The following is an 18,090-nucleotide window of genomic DNA, read 5'->3' as shown; positions in this document are numbered from 1 at the left end:
GCAAGTATCTGTAGTAGCAGATAAAGTTCCCGCTAGCCAATACTAAATTAGTCATAAAAATAAATGTCAACCTGCAGCACTTCAGAGACAAAAGAATGAGGCAACATGCGGTTTGACTGGCTGATAGAGTTTTGTTCTTTCCTTTGGTTTGTCACACACAATTAACCATATGTTTTCATTTCGCTCTTTTCTTACATTTCTTCAATTTTAGTGCCACCCCAGCCACGTTTATCCCCTCAATCTACTGGGATGCTAATTGTGCAAGACAGTGCAGTGAAGCACTGCTAAGTGCTTATTACAGCCTAGAAAATAGGCCTCATATTGTAATATGATGCATGTGCATGTGTGTGTAAAGTCAGGTGGGGAATTCTATTAATAACCAGGCAGGCTACAGTGGCTAAAGGGTATTTTGTCCCACCTTTAATACCTGTTGCTGTAACTGGCCTTCGATGGAGTGTAAATAACCACAAAGGTCGCAATCTGAATCCCACAGACCAGATTTATTGTGGAAAATGTTCTCTCTGGTGTTGGAAACTTCAGCAACACTGAAGAATGATTCTGTAAATCATGCATACCTTATGGTCATTCCCTGTCTTAAGGCACTGGCCTGTTTGTTTAAACACTTTGCCATTGGGAGGTTAATATAATACCCTTCCTCTGCTTTTCAGATCAAGTGTTGACATTTATTTTGTGAAGGACAACAGATTCCAGCACAACTTTTACACCAAAAGCAGTTTACAGGTAGTCAAAAACAAAAGTACCTGCTTACCAAAAAAAAAGGCCTCATTAAAAATTAACACTTCAATAATTTGATTTCTTAGCATTCTGGAAGTCTAAAAACCTTCCCTCTTATTGAGTCCAGGCTGTTTTTATAATCATGCAGTATTGATGAGGTGAAACAAACAGGCTTGGACAAAGCAATAAAGAGTGAAACACAAAGGCTCATTAAGTATTCCATTAGAGATAAATTATGAATGGCGGTTCGAATCAGTTTGAAGATGACACTGATGGGAAAGGATTGGTACACATTTTAAACGAGCTCTGTGACACAAGGGGACAGTGTTAGGGTATAGGGGACAAACGCAAGAAGAGATGAGAGGAAACTGAAAAAGGAGTGACGTCCTTCGCTATTTAAAAAAAAAGTATATGGTTTTGGAAAGTTCCAAAATAATACAAACTTCCTCACAAAACTTTTTCAAACACTTGGAAAAGTTGTGGCGATAAATAATGAATTATTTTGTTGTTGTCTTTAACTTTTAATTATTTAATCTCCACTTATGTTATGTTTGTCACGAAATTATTTTTTGGGGAATCTGTAGCAGTTGTGCAGGAATTTATTTATTTTTTTGTATTTTATACAGAGCAGAACACACATAATGACTCCTTTAATAATGGCTCCACAATGACGTTGCCATAGCAACATTCTTCAAGACGTGCATTCAAAGCCGCACAGAGCTCCACACCACTCGTCTTATATGGTCTATTGCTTTCTCATCATTTCATTTGTTTGTGTACATTTTGAAATAACATTATGTGCATTTTCTTTCAGTTTATTTTATTTTTTTCATGAACTGGCCACGATAGACAGGGAAGGACTTTGAAATGAAGCCACACGCTACCATGGGCTGTTTTTTGGTCACTTTTCACTCTTCCCATCTCGTTTCTCCATCACCTCGTGATTACTGCCTCTTTGTCTTTCTTCCTGAGAGATGCAGCACCTGCACAGTGATTTTTCAGCTACCCGTATATGGCTAAAAACATTGTTTTTTTTCCAGCCAGAAGCCGAAAAATGGAAAATTACACCACAGCATTAACAGAAAGAAATCACTGCAGGTGTATAAAGCTGATCTGTATCACTTATATCTGATAGTGTCTTTATGCAAGATCGTGAACTCCAATTTGCTCCCACTGGATGGTTGAGCTCCTTGCACGGCAGACGTGAGAGTGTGTATGTCTGAATGGGTGAATGTAGTTAAAAATGTAAATGATCCCTGGAACAACTGAAGGAGTGAAGCAACGCTCAACAAGTTATTTCAATTTATCATTTAACAACCTGCTTCAATGCAGTAGCAAATAACATCCAGGTGGTAGTAGCATGGTAGATGCCTCCACGGATGTGTGTGAATGTGTGTGTGAATGGGTGAATGTGATTGACAGTGTAACGCGCTTTGGGATCTCCTCAAGCAGTGTCAAAAGAATTACATAATTGCTGTCCATTCACCATTTATCATTAATACAAACTGAACTCTGAAAGTTGAGTTGGAGACGTCTTGACAGCTGTTGATCTCAAAAACCAAAAGTATCATCAAACACTCTACCGAGCTCATATCGCATGAAGCTACACATGGTTCCCATCCAGACCCTGGTGGACTTCTTCGTGCCAACAAGGGTAAAATGGGTCCTGAAACTTCTATGGTAAACATAATGATAAGAAGCATATTGATATAAAATTACTTGTATTTTCCGAGTAAGTGACCAATATTTACAATCTGCAAGTAGTTATGAGAGTATAAGAAGGTCATGATCATGGAAGAAGGTGAAAGTGGTGAGTAAAGGTTCTTATTTCTGCTGGAAGACAGGACCTACTTCTGATTTTGACTTTACCTTGATGTTAAATTCAAAGCTAGTATTCATCCTAACATTGACTGACAACTAATAATCAGAACATCAGTCAAGAAGACTTTAGTTTGATCTTTTTTAATTAATTTTAAATATATTCTTCTAATTAAGTTTATTTTCATGCATACTGAAAAAGAACTTTGACTCGCTTTTTCTTCCAACTTAACATACACCGTTAAAATAATGATGTTGAAAAATCGTGTTTCCAACTTTCTACAGTTGTTTTCTTTAAAATTCATCCAGATTCAACGTTCATGAGACGAATGTTTTTAAAAGCCAGGAGAAATGAAAGGAGGATGGCTGATTATCTGTTATTCTCTGTCGGTAATTCGAGAAGAACAGCATCCCTGCATGCTGATTTACAGGCAGAGGTAGAAGCAGACGTGCGCATCCTCAAGCAACACACACAATCCTGGCTCCTCTTCCTTTCCAGTAATGTGGTTGTGAGCGCGCACGTCAAAGCATAAATCAGCCAAGGAAATAAAAGCTGTGAATCTTGCTTTACATAGACGCCCCAAGGGCAGGCACACACACGCAGACAGACAGACACACACACACACACACACACACACACACACACACACACACACACGCATACAGACACAAACACATGCATACAAACGCACTAAATCATCCACCTTTTTGCCATCCGTTCCTTTCATGACAGGAGCAGTCAACGCGAATAGATATAAAATCCAAACGAAGAAGACCCAAATCGTTCAGTCGGGGAATATTGATCAGATGATGGTCAAGTGTTTGCTATTCATATCCCTGTTTGTTTACATTAATAAAGAGAGGCAATAAATAATTTGTTTATCTACTTACTGCCAAATAACCCCCTGGGATGGATGAGGAATGCTGGAGGTAGAAGAAAAGTAAGGCTGGGGAAGTGCTGTCACTACCGACTACTGATAAAACTGCATGCAGAATTTTTCTTCAGCAATGTCTCGTTTTTTTTTTTTTGTTTTTTTTTTTGTTCCTAGAATTTTTCAAGAACTGATGTCAACGCTCCAGTATTTTCAGCACTTGAGACTTCATAAATCACAAAACGCTCATTGACAGCAGCCATTGTTGTCACATTCTGTGATTAATGCAAGAGATCAAATTCTGTGAAGCATCATGTTTCAAACAAGGAAAGTCTAAAAACCATAAAATAAGACAACATTTGGAAAATCTGCCAGAGAGTTGAGTCATTTTACTAAAATATTTTCCATTTTGGTTATTGTGATTTTAGCAGGGTTCACGATGTGGGAACCATAGCCAGCTTTTAATGTAATACAGTTTTGGTTTGAGATGACAGGAACCACACATTCATTTTGATACAAAACAATAATACAGTAACTGGTATAATAAAGTGCATATTGATTTTTTTTTTTTTTTTTGAGTTGCCTGTTCCCAATAGATCACAATAACATTGCCTCTAAAAATTAAAACGTGTTTTTCAGAAAATCCAATCAAGTTAGCTCCAGAGGAGGAATGCGGCTCAAAGTATTTGTTTCACATTTAAAATTTTAATGCCAGAATTAAGTCATAAAGCTCAGTCATGCAAACAATTATAAAATGAGATAAAAGCATTCAGGTAGACAAAGGCGAATTGCTGAGTGTAAAAAGAAAAAAAAAAAAAACACTGCTCAATTTTCTCATTAAATGAACAAATTAGGATGGCATGTCATCACATGCACAGTTATTATGTTGAGACACTATAAATATCCAGTAATTAAGCTCGCTCCTCGGGATAATGGTTTAGCACTGGTGAGAGGATGGCTTCAGAAAAGGGTATTTCCCACCCACCTGTTACATGAAATGAGGGTTAAAAGAGGTCAAAATTGAGCATATTTCTGAGGCGGTGACTAAAGAATCGTTTTCATCATTTGGCCACTAAGAGTTTTGAATTTTTCCTCTTTGAAGGTAAAACAGAGATGAGCTACGCCAAATCCCTCTCCATCTGACTCCAGTCTACACCTGCCTTCTGGCTTTCTTCTTCCTATTGTTAGAATCCCCCCTCGTTCCGCCTCTCTTTTTCACAAACGCGGCTCTAAACAGCGCGCCGAAGATTTCTGAGACTCCATAAGGGATCTGTTCCTCTGTATCTCAGACAAACCCGCACACCTGTTGTGGAAGCTGCCGCTGATGACAGTAATGTGACGGCAACACTGACAGACTGACAAGGATAATGACTGTGGGGGAACACACACACATGCACACGCACACACACACACACACACACACACGGACGGACAGACACAAACACAGATGATGTACTGCCGACCTGCGCGGAGGCTGAACCTAAGTATGGCGGCCTCTATGCGGCGATGAAAGCAAGGTGGCGGCGTCACTGAGTGATGATGGTGATGAACGGGGGAGGTTATCGTCCTGCGGTGTCACACGTAAAAAAAAAAAAAAAAAAAAAAACACACGCATGCCCACGTGCACAAACACATGCAGCGCACACACACGGCAAGAACACACAAGTAGGCTGTTATTTACAGCGGCGACGTGAGAGCTGGAAGCAAGTGCATTTTGACACTTGGGAGGACAACGTAGAATTTAGTGTGTGTGTGTGTGTGTGCGTAAGAGGAGGACAAAGAATTAATGGTCACAGAGGAGCAGGGAGGACCAGTGCAGTATGATAAGGATAAATACGAAAACAACTTAAAAATCCATCAGGTGGCCTCACAGAGGGCTCCGGTGTGCTCGGCCTCCTGAAAGTCTTGCTCGGTGGAGAGAGGAGCAATTAACTGTTTTGTGTTTAATTTTTAAACCCCAACCGGTTATGGAGTTAGAAACATTAAAAATATAGATAAAAAGATCGTGGCTCCTCTGATCAACTGGTGACAGGTGTATGGTGTGAACTACCTTTACCTGCAGTCAGCTGGAATTGGCTCTGGCATTCTATAACCCATCGTTAGGCAGCACAGGAGATGATCAGTTGTAGGAAATACCGGTTGGTGAAAAGTACTAAAATAATTTTAAAAAGGCACTGTTGTTGAAAGCGATAGTGCTTAAACAATAGCACTATAAATTCTGGTTTTGCAATACTGGCTACTAGAAACATTTTTTACTTCACACTGTTATCACATGCACTTTAACAATTGCTTTTTTTTAGGTTGCCAATTGTCGACTGGCCGGGAACTCCAGCTGAAAATTAGCCATGAAGGCTAAAGCTTCTTTAATGTACGGTAAATTAAAGGGGACTATCCGCGTAATCATAAATCAATAAGCTAAACTAAACTAAACCGTATATTGATCAGTTTAGTGTTTTTCAGTGTGTCTATTACATCTTATTTTTTTCATTCCATTTCATATTATTTATTTAGTTTAGTTTATGCTTTATCGATTTGTGTTTTAGCATCGACTGGCCTCCAGTATGCAATTTCATATCATTACATGTCATGAGTCCTGGGACGACGATAAGGAGGTAATGGTGAAAACATGAGTTTTCATTTATGATGGGGTGTTTTGTCAGGGGATTTGAGAGTCTACGCTATGGAATGCTTATGTTGAAGGGCATGTTGGACTGACATTCGCTCTCATGGCTGCTTGATAATACTGTGTGAGTGTACAGCCTGAGGAATCTGCAAGTATTTTTCTTTATGCTCTTGTTGTTTTTCCACTTATAATCACTTTGAATATTTCAAGAAGGCTGAATTCCATTACTGCAATTGATCACTACAATATGATACGTGTTATTTGCCTAGATGTAGAAAATCAGATTGTATGAAAAGACAGAAGTTGAAAGATTGGAATGTCCCATGTTTGGATTTTGTTTCGGAACTATTAAAATGATTAAAATCTATGTAATTCTGACACCATGTGTGCAGCAGAGCCATGTCTCTATGAGCCTTCAAGAACAGGTTCCATTCATTTCAGAAAGAAAAAAAACAAAAAAAAAAACCAGGGACACCCCGTTTAGCTTCGACCAATTACTAGTATACTGCTGACAGTGTTTAAATCAGATGAGGAAGTATTATTTATGCTCTAATGTATAGATGATTATAATCTATAATGCATTTACAAGAATTTATAAAGTATTTTTGGATGGTTTTTCCATGGTGTCAAACATGATTACATTTGGAATGGAAGCAAATAGGGGGAAAAACTGGAATGGCGTTGTGTAACAACACCACAAAATGTAGCAATTTTAAAAAATGCAACAAACTCACATATTGCATCAAATCAATTACAAAGTGTGGGTGTTATTATGTAACGAAGGAAACACGTATCACACTTTCTCAAGTTATATAATGTCGTTCTTATTACGTAATGTAGTATTGCAAGATGTGTTCACACGTCTTTGTTATACAGTCCTTACGCAGTCCTTTTAGCACCATTCAGATTGTGTGAATGCTGAAACTCCAATCACAGTGAGTGCTGAGGAAAGAAAGCATCTCTTTCACAGTGTGAACTCAGGTCAAAGATGTCAAAGCGAGCAAAAAAACAAGAAGTGACTTGAGTCTTACCGCAGATGTTCACTGGTATGTACAACAGAGGGTTTCATGCCACTGTAAAAACAACTGGTAAAAATACACAGAATAATCATCTAACAACTGAAACAATTCAATTACCAAAAAAAAAATCAAATATGCCATCTGTTTAACTCAAAAATGTTCATTTCCACACATTTAATATGATAACATTTCCTGTGAGAAATAATCACAACCACAGTCTTACTGTTGTGACCTTAACAATAAGGTGTGATATGAATGTTTTTAGCTTTTTCCAATTACCCAATTTTTCTCCAGTGAATCAACAGAGAATGTTGGTTCTGCGAATGGCATTGACACCAATATATGTAGTTCAGGAGATGGTATTATTATAGAAGCACTGAAAGTAAGAAATTATCGATGTGCATGAAATCCCATTTAACATCTGAATGAAGGTAGCTGTTCTCACGTGTGCCAATTCAAATATTAATATATTTGATTTACCAATAAATCACAAAGCACAGAGTTGTGTATGCGTGAAAAAGACTGTGGTGATTATAGCAACACTCCCAGTGCGTTAATGGAAAAATCTCCCAGGTGACCTGATCTGGGCATGAGAAATCTTTCTCATTCTGCCCCCGCCCCCTCTCTTTCCATCCCCCTTCACTTCTTTCATTATATGCGTGTAAATTAATTTGCTCTGTCGTTAAGGTGGCGATGCAGGCCGGAGAATTTGCAGGCGTAGTTCAGCAGCACCCAAGTCTTTTGTCACACAAACACGTGCCAAGGTCACCGCTCCCTCAGCCGCTTGTTCCCGCCCGCCTCACCCTTTCACCCCGCCTAATGTCGACGGAGTTTATCCTGGCCGCTCTCCTCCTTTGTAAAGACCTACTGTAGATTTCCAGGGCTTAACTTCCTCCCACACAAATGAACATACTTTGAGGAGGTGGAGGATTTGTTTTGTGTCTCCATTCATTAGCCTCCGAGCTGAACACAATGTGGAAATCACCGATTCGTCTCAATCGCATTAAGATCCATTCCCTGAGTTGGCAAATGGGAACGTAAAGGGAAGGGTGGACAGCTGACGGCAATGTTTCCATTTTTTTTTTGCGTGCTTCCTCGCGTCAGATCTTGACCGCGTTTGGCCAACTCCAGCTCATTTTCAAACCACGGCTGACTCAGCGCTAGTCTGGCCAGACTTGCCTGGGATCTTAACGCAGTAGCGCCGGTGGCTGCGAGCCAGATCTTGAAGTGTATCCAAGTCCAAGCCAAGCTATAAGTAAATGATAATTAGAGTGATAGCAACGTACCTTCTCTGTGACCCACGTTGTATATTCACCATATACTGACAGCTACTGCACAACGACACATTTCACAACTCCTTCGCTTTTTCCGTCATACCAGCATGTCTTACTTTGTGCTGTCACAATATCAATGCAGGCTTTAGCATCTATTATCATTCCCTTGATGCCTCTCCCTCGTCGCCTGTTTCTTAATTCTGCCTCTGCTCATCTTCCCTAAGATGGCCACCTTACCACATTTTCTCTTCTGCCGCTCTGCTTTATTAAGTTCTGTTCCACCTCTTCATTGTCTGCTGCCTTTCCATCAAACCTTCGCCATGCCCTCAATCGCTTTCCACCAATTCTCTATTCGCTTCTCTCTTGCGCTCCTCATTTAGCTACACCTCCCTTGCTTTTAGTTCCTCCATGAGCCACATCTCTTCACTCTTTGTTCATCCTTCTCTTATTCTCATTGTGCTGAGCATCACTCCCGCTCCACTCAGCCCTCGTCCTGTCCCTCCTCCCTCTTCCCTTGTTCAGTGTGACGCCCTGTATGACATTCAGATTAAGTGAATCTGCTTTGACTTACAAAGACCTGCATACCCCGGAGACATGCAGACACAGTCATACAGTAAGAGAGACACGAACATGGAGTCATTAAATGAAAAAAAAAAAAAAGCACTGTGAAAATTGTGGAGCATGAATGAATCAGTTAAATCCAAATATGAGGTTGCAGATATAAAAAAAAAAAAAAAAAAAAAAAAAAAACCTTTTGTGGCATCACACATAACTAACACACCAAACAGAAACCCAATCCAGATGGAGTGTGTGGTTGGTCCATTCAGAGCTACAGTGAAATCATGATTCAGGAAGACTCATTCTAACACAATGAACTCAAAATGATTCCCAATTAAAGATAATTTTGCTCAATTTGAGTGAGATTTGAGCACTATGGTTGCTTTCATAAAATAAATCTTTTAATGTGTACACCCTGATGGTTCACAATCCAGTCATAATTTCCTAGCAGTTTCTTTTTTTGATCTAATCACACACTTCTATCAAACACATAGCAGTTCTTCTTATTTTGTCTGCCTTTCTAATCATTGCCGCTTTAAAATGCTGTTGATGTTTTTTCTTTATAACAACAATTTATATTTGCTTTTCTTTGAGAAACGCACATAAAGACATCTTCATAAAGAACCTTGAAGCTGTTCTCTGCTGTTAACTTGCGTGCGATGTGCCTCCATGCATTGCATTCATACTCAAAACCGAAAAGTCAATGATAAACATCAAACACACAAACAGCAGTGGTGAGATGCTGTATTTATGCATTAACACATAAACACGCAGTTATGTCTAAACTAACATGAAGGGAACACAGAAGTAATGCATGAGTTACTTTACAAAGTAACTATTTTTTACCCTTTACTCTACTTTTTACAGAGAAGAAAGTAGTAACTGTGTCCTGGTCTAATTTATGCAACACAGCTCTTTCATTGATCATCATTTTAAATCAATGTGGAGGTCTTTGTTGATAAACAAACTTGGATTTTGTTCAATACCATTGCATCATGAAATATTATGTATAATATGAAGCATGGTAGCTTAATAAATGCAAATACAAACGGGCAAAACAGGAGGGGAAAAAAAGTGTTGCAAAAATGAAAAAAAACCCACTAAATAATTTTGTTAAAACTTTGAACATGAAACGCATATGGTGCCTCAGCTCTTAAATCTTTTCAAATCTTTTTGAGCACCTTGAGTCTTTAGGCTGACTCCCCTGATTAATGCCGAACATTTGGAAGGATTTTGCCTGAAGCACCGGTGAGAGCCTCCAGATTTGTACACATCATAAATGCCCCATTATATTCCAGTGAAGGATGGATTTGCCATGATCTAACTACGATTGCCCTCCTTCTCTTGCAAACTCCACGTATCAAGCCTCTCCAGGCATTTGCATTCCTCCTGTGGTCCCTTTCAATCCTGCACAATCAAACCCTATCCTTCACTCAATAACTAGTTACAGCTGTGAAACTTCTGAACTCTCCACCCCTTTGCCTCTTGCCCTCCCCACCCTTCTTCTCAATCACACTGCTCCCCTCGTAATGCTTTCTGTTTTTCTCTCTCCCTCTACCAGCCAACTGTCTCTCGCCCTCCTCTTTATCCTTCCATCAGACTTTTCTCTGCCTTCTCACAAACTCGCTCTCTCTCTCTTTTTTTAATCCTCACCTGCTATCCTCTGGCACTTCTATCCTCTCATCCTGTATCTTACCATTTTCTCCTTTCAATCCCACCCACTTCCCTCTACTGCTGATTCCTTCATCTTATCTCACCAATTTTGCATCCTCGCATGCTGGCTTTTGCTCAAAATCCTCTTGCCCTCCTCTGCCCTCTGCACAGACTTTGTTCATCATTATCGAAGCAGTCCAGCAGCTAAATAGCCATCTTCCATAACCTTGGCAATACTATCACGGACATGCTCCTTTGTTGGAGTATGTGTGCGAGCCCTTTTTACAGGGAGCACATACCAGCATGTCAAAGTACCAAACAAGCACAAGAATATTGGTCAATAGAAATGAAGCAGGAGTAGAAGTGCATGCGGCCATGAGCGTACACAAATGTGATTTATCAATAAACCCAGTAGCTTTCTCGACCTTAGAATGTGCAATGGAGATAATTGGAAATGGAACAGAAATGGCTCTAACCATAATGTACAGAAAGACGCATTCAACTTGCAATTTTTGTATTGATTCCATTTCGATAGTGAGATTGGGATCAAATGAGCACTTCTGCACGTCTGTTGCACTCTGAGTGGGAGGGACAAGTGTCTTCTCAGCAAAACAACGACAACACATGGTCCATGTTAGAGCAGTGCCATGATCCGATCACTTGATGTAAAGCAACATGTGGGACACATGTTCCAGCTGCTGGGAAAATAACTGAAAGAAATGTATCAGCACTGAGAAGAGTGAACTGGTCAAAGTGGAAAAAGTCCCTTTTCAGAGGTGAAGCAAAGCTTGCAAAGGAATGACAGCTGTAAGAACTGTGTGTGCAATTAGCAGCAGAAAACATAATTATGTGCTGCCATTGTCTTCCAAGCTTCACGTGAACAGACTGCTTTTCAAAAGCAGCGTTCTGAAGACATCGGTGGCGTCAACATGGAAACCTACGACTGTTTTCTCATTAGAGAAAAAAGAAAAACACGAGCATGGCCATGGCTTGGTGGCGACGGAAACGAGAAAGAGGGAGGGTGCAGAATTAGGAACGAGGCCAGTTAAAACCATAAAGGGTTGCAATGTTTGAGGAGGTTTACATTGTATTTGGGTTATCCTTGGTTAACTTCAGACTTTCTCCAGTGAGTGCTGAATGCCATCATAAAGGTAAAAAGCCAAAGTGTGTGTGTGTGGCTATCTTATCTATTTGTTTCTCTTTTATTAACTGTGTCTTGCTAATTTGTTCCTCCTTTTTATCAGTCTATCTGCCCACACACAGCAAAGTAAGCAGCAGCGCTCATGTCCTCAACCCCCCATCTCCCGCGCTCGCTTTTTGCCCCTCCGCTTATCTCTCTTTTTCTGATGAAACACACTTTCTCTCTTCCGCCTTTACTATTCCTCCACCGCACTCTCTCAGCCTCTCTCTGTATCTCGCTCGCCCTCGCTTTCCCTGAAGGCCTCTCCTCAGTACACCACCACCCCCACGGAATACCTTCTGTTCCAAACCTGCGCTCATATTTAACACACATGCACACGAAAATGCACACACACCACACACACACACACACACACACACACAGCAAGCAGTGAGTCGGTTAAAAAGTCATAAAGAGCATAATAAAGCTCCTCCATCTACAAACCTATTAGCATTGGGCAATCCTGGGGGTCACACAAGAAGCAAGTTAAAAACACAGTGATGAATGCACAAAAGCACTCAAGTGCACGCACGTGCATGCACACACACACACACACACACGCACACACACACACACACACACACGCACGACTTTACACACCACTAAAAACAGAATAATGATACATAGATGTGGTTCAGTGCTGAGAGATGATTTCAGACTTGAGATCTTAATCAAAATAAATATGTAAAATCTACCAAACAACTCTTATTCATCAGAAGCTTCATTTTAATTTCAAAAGATTTTGAAATTGAATTTCACGTTGAAATCAAATTTACACAGAATTTGATATTAAATTGAATGAAAAGCTCTGAAACTAGAATACTGTTTGCTGAGATTAAATACCATGTTTCTCAACTTCCTGCTGCAGATGCACTCACTCGTGTGAGTGCTGTGTAAAAAACGTTCCAGAGAATGTGAAGGAATTTCTGTCGTAAAAATAATTCCAAAGGGTTTTTTTTTGTTTATGTTGTTACAAAAAAAAAAAAAATCAAGTAAAACCATACCAAAAATTAATTTGTCTAAGGGAACTGCTATCTGTTGTACAATTTAACTAATAAAATAAAGGTGTGTTGCATCTAATAATACATAGGCCTATATTCATACTTGTCCAAGAAGGAACATTCACAATATTTCTTCCATTTCTGCTTTCTGTAATTAGAGGCTCTTTGATATTCATGTATTTATTTCAATGTTGTCAATCACATGTGTCAACAATATGGGGATCAGCTCTTAGTTGCAATCCACCTTCATTTAAACGGCACTGCTTTCTCTTAATCCCTCACAGAAAAATGTGATCACACTTCATTTAAAATGAGATGGTAACTATCACACAAGGAGAAAACAGACATTAATTTTAAGCAAAGTCCAGAAACTGCATATGTTTTGTTCTGGGAGTCAAACAAGAACTTTCTATTATTTTCAAATTGTTTTCAATATTGAGCTGACTCGGTGTGATTACCATGCACAGATATTGCAATGCAAGAGCGTTTCTCTCTTGACAGTGATCACTGACTGCTGCGGCTGCCGGTTCCTTCCAGGTAATCTGTTTCAGCTCAGGTTATCACGTATGCATGCGCACACCACCGTGAGCCGAGGCACTCACATCAGGCAGGACCAGAAGCAGCCACACTGCCAGCTAGAGGAGTTCATTTAAAAGCCAGCACGTCAGCAGAAGCCCTCCACACACACACACACGCACACACACACGCAGGCACGCTCATAGCTCCAAGTGGCTGTTGTTTTATTCATCACTGCAGTGAGGTAGGTGGCCCCCAGGATCCAACACCCACAGAGTGGTGTACATGTGGTGTAGGTGGCAGGGTGCATGTCAGTCTGTGTGTGTATGCGTGTGTGTGTGTGTGTGTGCATACTTATTGAGGAGTTTTGGCAAGTTATTTGGATTGCTTCCCTGCTTACAAAGAAATGTGAGTAAATCGATCGGCGAATGAAATAGATCCGCTTGACTCTCATCTGATGCAACTAAAGCTGTCTCCTGGATTTTTTCTGCCCTTTTCTCAACAGTCAGCAAGTCAGTACTCCAGGTGGTACGGGGGATGGACAAATATACAGCTGTCATAGATACTTTTACACATGAGAGCACTTAAAAGAATAAAAGCTTCACACGGGCTTCAAGAGAGACATACAGTAGGCAGAAAATTCAGCAGAAAGTCTGTTTTCAGATGTGCCTGACAGACAGAAGAGTCTGTTAAAAGGAATGAACTGATCACAGAAAACAGCACTACTGGAAACATTTACAAGTCTTATTCAGGGAACATAACTGAGGCATTGCATTACATGTGACATCTAAGGCCTTTGACATTTTCACAAGAACCAAACACTTGTGGAGCACTCAAGGAATAAATATTCAGTAAATCTGTGGTTAAAAACTGATAGGAAGCTGGCAAGACCAACAGCTCTGTCTGCACTGAACTGTGAAGCCAAAAACACACAAAAATTTGCATATCTGATGGGTTGGTATAATCTTGTCAGAAAAAATTGGAAACAACTACATCTGTGTGGAAAATACAGCTGACCTTGATGTCGTGACTGCATTTAAAACAGCTTGTCGTCTCATCGGAACGGAGACCAACATTTCACACTTCATTGTCGGTTATGCATATGCATCAACAAGCAAGATCATTGATGAATGTGTTTCATAAAAGGCGTAATGCGTTTCAATCGGCTGTTCAGGAATTATAAAGGGCTATTAGCATCGGCTCACTATAATCGAAATACCAAGAAATGACTGGTAGGGCGTCCCAGTGCAGCAGTAGTGTTCACTGACCAGTGGATATCATTTACCACCACCGACAGCTGATACCTGCTGAGCACAATTCAATGGATCAATCTGATGTGCAAATGTGTATATAAATTTATGTAATGGTGGGTAAATGGCCTGATTCCCGGTGTCGGAAACTATTCTGTGTTCCGGCATGAGCCTCTCTTTAAGCTCCATTTATGAGCACAAGTTAAATTGTCTACAGCCAAACTGAAAAAGAAATATATTTAATGGATTATTAGTTTCACTGGCGAATTACTCTCCATTAATCTGTTCGGCATGAGGCTGAATTTAAAATCAAATTCAAGACTGCAACCGGCAAGGAAGAAAGAAAAATGAAAATTATGTGGCTTCACAGGAAATCTTTGCATCACACTGTCACAGTATAGGAGAAAGTGTATGTGTGTGAGTCTGTGTGTGTATAAACTATCACCCAAGTATAAAACGTATAGCTTATTTTGGAGATAATCATGTGATCGGTCTTTCTGAAACTCAGGCCCATGAATAAAATTAACTAAAGCATAACAAAAAGAGGAGAAATAATCGCCATGCAACGACCAACAGACAGAATTATGTTGGAGGCATATTCATTCTGAGATTAGTGTATTTTCACAGCAATCTGCCATGCACCACATGTAAATTAGTCCAGGAGGTTTTGCATTTGAAATTCCAATCTGCTTTACCAATCTGTTTCGAGTCCAAGTCTTCCATCACACTCTGATTTAGTCTTTTCGAGGGACGGGAGGGGGGCTTTGATAAATTCCTTGACATATTAACTAGAAGAAATTCAAATTTATTGCAAATCATTCCCCTTGAACTGGTCTTGTAAGGAGATCTAAGCTCAGCTCCGGAGGTCAGCGGAGTTGGACGTCCTACTGGGGAACTGTGGAATTTCTTAACTTGTGTCCATTAAAATATGAACGCTCCATGCAGAAAAGTATGAGGTTATGCAACTGTGAGACTCACAACCTCCAGGCTAGGATTTAGTTTGACACTTTTTTTCCCTTCTTTATGGGTTTGCCATTATTTACAAAGTATAACTTTGTGAAATACACAATCCCTGCTGTGGATGACAGAATTGTACTTCAAACGCAGATACTGGCACACTTTATTAGCAACACACAAGTCTGTATTATTAGACCTTTTCTAATAAACCTGCTGAATGACACACCCATTTGTCAGCACCAGCTGCGGTCTTACATTTAATTGAAGCTTCAGGGAAAATTACACATCATTTCTTGCCTTATCAGCTCCAAAGTGTCCTGCAGCAACCATTTATTGGATTTGTCCCTACAAGATATCCGGTACTTTATCAAAGGTAAGAAGCTCAACAAGAACATCATCTAAAATTATGACACTTAGAATTTACTTTATTTTTTTTTCAGGCTCACAAATACACACTCACCAATAAAAGTAAGCTTTACAAATGTCTGACACCACTGTGCACTTTCTAATGCTTTTCAGCCTCAAATGACTTTTCATCAACATTGAAAATTGTTGAGAATTTCCATGTTCCATGGCAGCAAGCTGGAGAAGGTCTGAAAAGCAGTCCAAGGCAATTTTCTCAAGAAGTTGTCAGTCAGAAGGGTGAAGCAGAATCCACAGGGACCCTTTGAGGTCTCCCAGAAGGGTTGTTGTAAGGCTGGCTTTCAGATCGTGGAGGCAGAGCTTTCAAGTCACAAGTCATAACCACAAACCATTCAACACAGCGAGAGCTTAATGGTGTAGCCTGACACATTACAGAATAGATAATATACGACAATTATATTGTGGTCTCACTTGGAAAATGCAGTAATACAGCTGTCAATGAACAGCATGTTCAAAATGACTGTTGTGACACTGCAGGTAAGATTTATCAATTACTTAATAATGAATGTTAAATGCACTGAACTGACAATTGATTTCAAGTAAAAAAAAAAAATTACATTAAATTCTATATATGATTTGTTAGGGGCGGATCGGACTGTGACCTAAGAACAAGAAGGGTCAAGTTTATATAAATCTCTATATAAAATGCTTGGTTGGTGTGACTGATCTGCATGAATAAAAAAAAAAATATATATATATATATATATATATATATATATATATATGTGTGTATTTTGCAGAAATGAATGTGGAAAGCAAGCTTATGTACATGACCGGTAATGTGCCACAGTACACTGTAGTCACAACAGTTTCACTGACTTTGATGTTTACAGTTGATCCGGCACAGTTTTCAAGACGGGTCGGTTAGCTGACTCCAGGTGTCGCCTCCAGCAAATCCAGAATTCATGAGAAAGAAATTGACTGCACACAGATCTGAGGTCTGTTTGCTGGAGATATTCTCGGTGCCTATGAGATATGAAACCACAGAAGTTGAATGAACAGTGTGTGGTTAGTACTTTACACACTGCGTCCCTGGTGGCTAGTTTGTCAACACGCATGATGATGAGTAAGTCAGCAGACCTCTATTTTCTGCTGTCTCTGGTTTGAAAGTGACAATTAAAAGAGAAGTGTTGTGTTGGAAGCATCTGGGAAGCTTGTGTAGATGTATTTTTACATATAGGAAATCAATAGTGACTTCCTTGCAAGACATTGCAAACTATAAAACATACATGCTGTTTGGCATTTGGTGGTGGAAAAAATGATCCAGTGGTTTTGCAGGCTCCTGAACATCACAATTCCTGCACATCTAAACAAATCAAACTTCTCTTGGAAAACTTGTTTTATTTTTTGGGTTTATATTTTTCCTAAAACAGATAAAAACTTGTCTTTAAAAAAAAAGACTTTTCCTCTTTTTCACCATTCCTTTTGATTTCCCATCAAATCCCTGATCTTCTTAATGGATTAAACTAAATTGATACTCGCCACTCATTTCTTTTGTCCCACTTACTCATCAGTAGCCTGGAATTTGTATCGCAGAAATGTAAAAACGTGGTACTGTTAGCCAAAGAAGATCAGAACAAATTCACGTCATGAATCCAAAAGTTGATTAGCTTTGTCCCTTTAACAATTTGACACACATATTCCCTTTGACTCTGCTATCACCAACTGCATTAAAAGAACCTTTCTTCAGCGTTGGGAACTCTAATTTGTTCACTGGAACAAACTGCAAGGTGGAATACAAACAACTATAGGGTGAAGGCAGGAAATCAATTTCTGACTCTCACAAGACCCCGTTTCCTCTCGTTTCTCGGCTTTAATGTATGAAATGTAATTCCAATTAGTCACTAATTAGGGAGGATTAGAAAACCAAGACAACAGTATATTTAATTATCAAACTGTTAAGGACAAAGCTTGCAGGTCTATCTGTTTTTGGTTTCTCTGCATTCACAGTAGGCAGAATGAGGCAACTGCATACTGCACAATGCAAAAACTCTAAATCTCAGCAGGTTGATTTCTGATGATAAAATCCCATCGCAGAACATAAGATACAAATACCAAGTTAGAGATGAGTAAAATATGTCTTGACATCAAGTGACAACTAATCATGAAAATAGGGCATTGAGGTAAAAGCATGCAATGGTGATTCCATCAGCTTATATAATTTATTGAATCAAAAGCCGTCAAACAGTGGTGGCTATACCGCAACAGAAA

The 18,090-nt window shown here is 39.6% G+C and overlaps 1 protein-coding gene across 3 annotated transcripts in view; it reads right to left on the bottom strand.

Annotated features, from left to right (window-relative positions):
- grid2 (glutamate receptor, ionotropic, delta 2) overlaps positions 1-18,090 on the bottom strand; it is a 483,103-nt gene that overhangs the window by 389,574 nt on the left and 75,439 nt on the right. The gene's annotated exons all lie outside the window — the stretch shown is intronic.

This window comes from Salarias fasciatus, chromosome 12, assembly GCF_902148845.1.
Source record: "Salarias fasciatus chromosome 12, fSalaFa1.1, whole genome shotgun sequence".
In the NCBI taxonomy this organism is placed as follows: Eukaryota; Metazoa; Chordata; class Actinopteri; order Blenniiformes; family Blenniidae; genus Salarias; species Salarias fasciatus.
The sequence above is the reverse complement of the archived record's forward strand: the minus strand, read 5'-3'. Positions and strand labels throughout refer to the sequence as shown.